This window comes from Lontra canadensis, unplaced genomic scaffold (genome assembly GCF_010015895.1).
Source record: "Lontra canadensis isolate GAN:19392208 unplaced genomic scaffold, GSC_riverotter_1.0 scaffold86, whole genome shotgun sequence".
Classification (NCBI taxonomy): Eukaryota; Metazoa; Chordata; class Mammalia; order Carnivora; family Mustelidae; genus Lontra; species Lontra canadensis.
The window spans coordinates 4778133-4786946 of NW_022631080.1; the positions used below are offsets into that span (position 1 = coordinate 4778133).

The following is an 8814-nucleotide window of genomic DNA, read 5'->3' on the forward strand; positions in this document are numbered from 1 at the left end:
GGATGTGTGGTACTGGTATCTAGTGGTTAGAGGCCAGAGATGCTGCTAAACATCCCACAAGGCACAAGACTTTCACCCAACAAAAAAATGAATTGTTCCAAATAGAGTAGAAGTACAGAAGCTCTGACATAGATCACTTCTTTTATTTATGTGATAAACTATGCTACTTCCCATAGTTCCTACCTCCTATTTTGTTTTCAGATTTTAGGGTTATCTTTTTGTGATTCTGGTCAGCGTTTATGGTTTAGGTCTGTTTTGCTTTTTGTGTCATCCTTGCTCAGGGGCTATCTAATCTCTGTGTCGTTCCAATTTTAGTAAATGTGCTGCTGAATCTAGGGCAGGTCTGTTTTGCTTTGATTCCTATGTGATAGATGAACTTAGAAATATCTATGAAGTTAAAATATCTTAATAATTAGAGAAACTTAAGGAAAAAAAGCTTCAGTGCCAGAAGAAAAGCAATTGTAAGCATTTATTTACTGTCCCTTACTTAGATTTTGTGTATCCCTGCCCTGAAAATCTAACTTAGAGTTTGAAACCAGCAAAATACAATTAGATTTTCACCAGATACACCAAATTTCATAGGGTACTTTTATAATTTTCTTCTCTGAATATTCTGTGTCACTGGAACTAACTTTCCTTCTCCTTCTCCATATAAAAATATTCTGAAATTGAGGAAAACCTCCACCAAAACAAACAAACAAACAAAAAAACCCAACCATTCCCTCATTTCTTCCTCCCTCTCACTTTCATTGTATAATTTACAATGAAAATTTACATCCAGAGATGCCAATACTATATATACAGTTGATATCCTCAAGAATTTCCATTTAATCATTGAAGACTTTATGGGAATGGTGGTGTCAAAATGAAACTAAGAAATGAGAAACTAATTTTAGCTTCCAAAGCATTGAAACTCCTGTGCGGATCTGTCTCTATAGTTGTAATAATTCTGATTATAAGAATCTCTGTCAGTAAAAATAGAGATGTAATTATCAGCTGGAGACAGATGGTAAGGCAAGTAATAACGATGTGAGCAAATTTCCATGCTACATATATCCCCCTTGTCTAGAACTCAAATACATTGGATATAAGCCCCTAAGGGAGAGGGACAGAATCACCACTGAAAAAATCATGATTAAAATAATCATGATTCTACATTATGTTTTAAAGCTAATCTGTTAGAGTCTCAGTATTTTATTAGAAAAATCATATTCTCAATTAAGAAATAAGCCTTTTGCCATGTTCTCAATTTGGACAGAATCTACAGTCATTCTATGTGGATTGAGTCGTTAACAGTTAAGTCAGTGTATTATCTCGTTGTTGGACAAAATCAGTTTCATGATAAATATAGCTGGCAAATTTAAAAGAATAAATGCAGGCTTCTAAAATAAGTAATTTAAAAATTCAAAGCTGCAAGTCAACAGTCCTTAGTACTACTGTAATAATCCTTTTAATACTGAAGAAATGTTCTATACTTTTTAAACATTAGAAAGGCACTTCACGAAATCAGTATTCAGAATAAGTATCTATTTAACTTCAATTATGTTTGAATAGGTACATAACTACTCACTTCTGTTGTTTTTTCTGTGTTACAATATATAATGGTTAGCACAGGCTAGTCTTCTCAGAAAACCTCTCATTGTCAGTTGACCCCCTTACTGAGAAAATATTCAGGAACCACTAAGACCTACACATTCCAAGTCAGTTAAACTTTCTAGCTATGGCTAAATTCATGGATATCAGGGAGATGAAATTGTCTCCAAGGCCAATATCTAAGCATACTTTTAAAAGAACATTTTTGGGATGTCTGGGTTGTGCAGTCGGTTTAGCATCAGACTCTTGGGTTTCAGCTCAGGTTGTGATCTCAGAGTCATGGGAACAAACCCCAAGTCAGATTCATGCACAGTGTGGAGTCTGCTTGAGATTCTCGCTCTCTTCCCTCTGCCCCTCCCCCATTCATGTGCATGCTCTCTCTCTCTAAATTACATAAATGAATCTTTAAAAAAAAGAAGAAGAAGAAGAACATTTTTCTGGGGTGCCTGAGTGGTTGAGCCAGTTGAGGATCTCACTCTTGATTTCTGCTCAGGTCATGATCTCAGGGTTATGAGATGAGCCCCAGGTTGGGCTCTGCACTCAGCAAAGAGTCTGTTTGACCCTCTTCCTTAAATAAATAAATAAAGTCTTTAAAAAGAACATTTTTCTTATGGTTTATATTTACATTTTCATGCCTTTATTCATTCAGCAAATACTAATTGAGGACTTTGTCCTCATTGAGCTTATGATCAATAGAATAGGATTGACAATAAACTGCCAATGATAGAACTAGTTTTAAAATTATTAGGTGATAACTGCTACCATGAATAAGTAAAGGAGGGAAGGAGAGTATCGGTGCTAGGACCCTGACTGCTAATGATTTCCCCAAGAGGAGACCAATACACCAAACCTGAAAGGGGAATAAGAGTTAGCTGGATATAAAGGGACAAATCACCTTCAGTGTATCAGAGCAGCATGTGGGGATTTTCCATGGTGGAAACCAGCTTAGACCATGTAAGGAAGAACTTTTATGGACGGGACAGAAGGAGTGGGAAGAACTCAAGAGATGAAGTGGGTGGGGCACCTCTGTGGCTCAGTGGGTTAAGCGTCTGTCTCTGGCCCAGACCATGATCCCAGCGTCCTGGATTAGAGCCCCATGTCGGGCTCTCTGCTCTGCAGGGAGCCTGCTTCTCCCTCTCTCTACAGCTCCCCCGTCTGTGCTCACATCCTCTCTCTCTCTCTCTCTCTCTCTCAATCTTTCTGTCAAATAATGAAATAAAATATTTTTTAAAAAGAGAAAGAGAGAGATGAAGGGAGCTAAATAGGCAAGACCATGCTGGGTATGGTGAGGATTTTGGATAAGAATAATTGAATGTTTTTATGTGCTTACAAAGTAATGTGCTCTTTTAACGGTAAAGTGAGCAAAAGGGGTTAGGAGAGAAGTCAACAAAATTTCCCCAGTAGTTCAGGGCAAGTAGTAGCTTGCAAGAGGGTGAGAGGATGACAACAGATTAAGATCAAGAAATGCCCTGATATGTATAAAATGAGAGATACATGAGCAATCCTGAATGACTAGAATCACAAGTTTATTGCTTCTGTCCTATATTCATACTCTTAACATTTATACAAAATATTTAATCAAACAGGTTTTAGAGAATTGCACAATGATACACACACACATACACACACACATACAGTGTCATAATACAATCATGGTAATCATTGTTTGGATGTGCTAGCAGTCATTATATTGAGCAAAAGCAGCATGTCTTTCATCCAGATAGTGTCCCTATGTAATTACTATTCAATCTAATGTCTGTATCATAGTGCCAAAAGATCAAGAAGCACAAGTTATGTTGGCCAAGGGTGCCAGTTACTTGGGTGAATTTTCTCAGGACAATGATTGAGTTTTAATCAATATGGTAGAATCAGAAATTTTTAAAAACAAAATACTTGATTAAATGTGATAAATAATTTAAAACTATTGAGTTGTAACACATTTATTCACAGAACCAATAACAATTTTAACCTTTTTTTTTTAAAAGATTTTATTTATTTGACACAGAGAGACACAGTGAGAGAGGGAACATAAGCAGGGGGAGTGGTAGAGGGAGAAGCAGACTCCCCACCAAGCAGGGAGCCCAACAGGTATGGGGCTCGACCCCAGGACCCTGGGATCATGACCTGAGCTGAAGGCAGACACTTAATGACTGAGCCACCCAGGCATCCCTATAACCATTTCAATCTTACATTAAATACATTTCACGGCAAACTCAACAAAAATATCTCTGTGATGGAGAAATGAATATCAAAGTATAATGGAAGATGTTAGCCATGTTACTTCCTTTATTTTCTGTAGTTTCCTGGGCTGTAATAATAAGCATGTATATTTGTTTCACAAAAGGACAAAACAAGCATATAAGAAATGAAGGTAATTACTGAAGACAAAATTGAAATAGGCTAGATTACAAGGTATTCAAGGAAAATAGAGGATGATGGATAAATTACCAGGAGCTACTTTCTTTGAACATATAATTAACAAATGCTATCCACATGCTCTTATTATTTTTATAAAATTGCATCTTTTTGAAGGGGTATTTCATTTACATGTTTTTACTTCACTTTTGTAAGGTCATTTCAAAGACCAGACGTTTTGATTAACTTAAAATAACTGCATTTTCCTCTGCTATGGCTGAAGAACAGTAAGCCACAAAATGAAAATTGGCCACACACCTGAGGCTCTTCTTACGTGTTTTCTTTTGAGAAAAGATACCAGAAATGAAAGATAAAGGAACTTCCTGAAACACAAATATTTTATCTGAGCTTTTAGCAATTACATCCAATTTCAGACTCTATCCACAATTTAGGGATCATATTTTTTTACTTTCTTTTCACAGAATATTCTTTTGTGTAATTCTGAAAAACCTCACTCAAAAATGGAAGATGGGCACGTTAGTACACCACTATCACAGAATACCCACCTAGAACTTTAAAAGGTAATAAAGGTAAGATCTAACACTTACAGGATACTCACTGAGAACCATGCACTTTATGTACTTTCTAAGGATTCTACATCTATTTGTACATTGAATTATCAAAAATAACCTGGGTAACAGGTACTATTATCTCCACATTACAGATGAGGAATCTGAGGTTAACAGTGAGGAAATTTTTGCAAGGTACACAGAGACCAAATGGAAGAATGAACACTGTCCAACTCCACATTTCACAGCCTAGAATATCAGGCCTGTCATATGGCATAACTGGTAACAATGTGCTATTGTATCATAATCCGGAAGTATGCAGGGCATAACCTATATCCTATACAAGAGAGTGTGCTGGTCCTTAGGGTCAGAAATCAGAGGAAGAGAAGGCAGCAACGGAGATGAAAAACAGATACCCAGGGACGCCTGGGTGGCTCAGTTGGTTAAGCAGCTGCCTTCGGCTCAGGTCATGATCCCAGCGTCCTGGGATCGAGTCCCACATCGGGCTCCTTGCTCGTCAGGGACCCTGATTCTCCCTCTGCCTCTGCCTGCCATTCTGTCTGCCTGTGCTCGCTCTCTCTCCCTCTCTGTCTCTCTCTGACAAATAAATAAATAAAATCTTTAAAAAAAAAAAAAAAAAAAAAAAAAAAACAGATACCCAGTGAGATAATAAATTAAGAAAGCTAAACCAAGAGCAAAAAGAACTTCAGCTAGTCAAATGGTAAATTCTGCTGATGGGTTGATTAAGTTCAGAGCACAAATCTGAGCACTGGATTAAAGACACAGAAGACAAAAGTTGGTGGTCTAGTCAGGGAGGGTCCTACTAAAGTGAGGAGGATGGAAGCCTTAATGAAATGAACTGACCTTAGAGAAAATAAAATGAGGAGAAGCAGAACAAAGGGTCCACCTGAAGCCAACGGGAGGTCTTGGGAGAACCAATGACAGGCTTTTCAGGGGCTGTTTGTAATTACAAACAGAATCACACAACAGAGTTTATATGTGATATACAAAGCAAATACAGCAAGCTGACTGGCCTTGGGCAAAATGAGACCAGCCCCAGCCGGACAAATCAGACACAGAAGAGACAAGTTAGTCAAAGAACAATGGCCTTGAGCTACAAAACACCTGGGAAATAGAAGAGCCATGACTCTGATATACAGCTAAACATTAAAACCACTCCCTACAGGGAACTCCCACAAAGAAAAGTCACTGAACTAATCCCCAGAGAGACAAAAAGAACGCGTGGACCAAGAGTTATGTAGCAAGAAGAAACACAAATATAGGGGAACTTTCGCCTTCAGAGAATGATTTGTAATCATCTAGAAGTGACATGGTGAAATGAAGTCTAAATATTTAAGGAAAATGATATCCTGGTAGGACAATACCAACTGACTTAAATAGAATGATTCATAAATAAAACATGTTGGATAGAAGTTCACTGAACCTCTTGACAACAGTCTGTGTTTTGTTCATTTTGGCACCTGAGACAAAGCATAGTATCTGACAGCAAAAGTGCTCACTTGATTGTTGTTCAACGATAAATGTATTAAAATGATCAATTCTAGCTAATGCAAGGAAGTCGCGCCTGTGTAGAGGGGGGATGGAGAGAGAGCAGAGGGCTCCTGGCATTTTCATTTAATGAGGCTTGATAGTTTTACTGGGCCGGTGGAGAGAAGACGAAAATAAATGGAAGCTTATAGGAAGAGAGTGGTGGGAATTCTTACCTCTTACTTATTATGTTTACATAGAGGGACCTATTCACTCACAAGGTAAAGTGTGGGAGGAAAAAAAACTACCATCTTCAACCTGTCTTCTCCACCATGACTTGCTATCCTAGGAAAAGCAACATACTGAATCAGTGAATCTGGGTGAACAGATACGAGATCAGCAGATTCTTCCCTTTCTGTCCCCAAAATCTGAATCTAGGAATCCATTCTTTCTCCTCCTCCTTCATTTGTAAGTTCTTTTTCTCTGCAGGAAGTCTACTATTGGCCAACTTGGTGCACCTACATTCAATTTTGGGAAGGTAGCAATCAGCCCAATGTGTCCAAAATTCCAAACCTCATTCCACTTTGTCTTTACTAATAATTAGCTGGCATTTTAATCTCCCATCTGCCTTATTTCTACAGCTACTTCTCAGTTGATTATAAACTCGGATGGGGGTATAATTAATAGTCCCTCCTAAAGCCCCATCATGGTTCAAGCCACAAAGTGAAGCACGTTAATTTCTACCATATGGGATTTAAGAGATGATAGGAAAGACAAAATGGCAGGGAGAGCATGACTCTTTGGACATTAACTTAATGTTCTGGGTAAACTGTATTTAGATTACACTCAAGGGGGAAAATAGCTGGTTTCCCTCTTCATTTACTGAAGAGTCAAATTATATTCAGAGTCCTGGTCAGATTTGTCCCTTAATAAAGAAATAGGGGAGAAGGCAAGGACAAATAGGGACATTTAGAATGCAAGCAAGTTGGTCATGCTCTTGAAATAATGACAGAAAAAAGAAGAAAATTATTATGAGATATTGTTAAAAAGGCCAGATGAGAGAAATCAGCATAAAGACAGAGAAAAGTTGAGAGGGAAATGATCAAATCTGCTTCGGTATCTAAAGACATGTTTAGGACGCCTGGGTGGCTCAGTCAGTTAAGCGTCTGCCTTTGGCTCAGGTCAGGAACTCAGGGTCCTGGGATTGAGCCCCACATTGGGCTCCTTGCTCAACAGGAAGTCTGCTTCTTGCTCTTGCTCTGCCCCTCTGCCCCACTCATGCTCCCATTCTGTCTCTCTCAAACAAATAAATAAAATCTTAAAAAAAAAATAGACATACTTCACAGCGCCTAAGTTGCATAGTCATTTGGGCATCTGACTCTTGCTTTTGGCTTGGGTCCTCATCTCAGGGTCCTGAGATCCAGCCCCAAGTGGGACTCCATGATGATGGCAGAGCCTGCTTAAGATTCTCTCTCCCTCGGTCCCCCCCCCCTTTCTTTCTCTCTTTAAAAATAAATAAATCTTAAAAAAAAAAGACAAAGATGTACTTCAAGAGAACAAAAAGAACATTCACAAATTAAAGTGCCTTTAGCCAAAAATGAGCTTGTTAAATTTGATAGCACTAAGCAGAGAAAAAAGTATTTCAGAGGGAATGATGGGTGAAGATAAGCCTGTAATCATTTCCATATGGCTATTTTGAACATCAAATATTATTTTCATTATAAAAAGTAATAAAACAATTTAATTAGAATCATGTCAAATATTGTATTTTCAATAATATTTTGAGAGAGTTTATTACCCTAATATGCCCTTCAAATTTCCCAAAATGTGTTGGCAGCTTCCTAAGACATCTTGCTCATCTAAGAGAAAATAGACAGTTTTTAGGTAGTAACTTTTGAATTTTTTTCAGTTTTATTGAGCTATAATTGACATACCGTGTTATATAAACTTCAGGTATATAGCATAGTACCTTGATTTACATATACTGGGAAATGATACACACAGTAAGTTTTGTTAGTATCTATCACCTCATATAATTCCAGAAAGTACGTGTTTTTTTTTTCCTGTGATGAAAACTTTTAGAATCTACCCTCTTAGCAAGTCTCAAATATTTTAGGTACTAACATTTTATCAGTTCCTATTATTGGATTTATGATTTCTTAGATTTACAAACCGACAAGTATACAAGGCACTAGTGAGACCATATTACAATGATTCCTATATACGAACATTTCTTCTACCTTCCCTTATACATAGAATCATTTTCCTTCATTAAGATAGTTTTCTGATAGGAATCAAGCCTTGAACACTTACTCCCAGTTAAGGTTCTATAGTGAAATTTAATCAGCCATTAAACGTCACTTAAGTGTAGCAGAATGACACAAAATAATTTTTTTCACATCTGAATGGCCATTCCTGAAGTACTATAAATATCATTTGCCTGCTTCTTAAAATTTTGGTCCATTTTAATTAAGAAATACTTAAGAAATGTATTTGAGCCCTGAAACTTGGCAGTTAAGTGTTACACATTTGAACTCTGAGGCTAATCCACTCTATTATCTGCTTCCCTTATTTGCCTATTAGTCAATTTTTACTATTAGTTGAAGAAAGGAAGGCTTATAGGATTTCCTTTATTAAAAACTGAATTTCCAGGGGCACCTGGGTAGCTCAGTTCATTAAGCATCCGAATCTTAGTTTCAGCTTGTGTCATTATCTTGGGGTTGTGGGATCAAGCCTCTCCTTGGGCTCTGCGCTCAGTGGGGAGTCTCCTTCAGGATTCTCTCTCTCTCCTTCTGCCTGTCCCCTCCCC

General features: G+C 37.6%; 1 non-coding gene across 1 annotated transcript; it reads right to left on the bottom strand.

Moving 5' to 3' along the window:
- Nucleotides 1-235: 235 nt before the first annotated feature.
- LOC116882671 lies at nt 236-339 on the bottom strand. Its single transcript, XR_004385680.1, has one exon. It is a non-coding gene; the product is annotated as a U6 spliceosomal RNA (small nuclear RNA).
- Nucleotides 340-8814: the final 8475 nt, after the last annotated feature.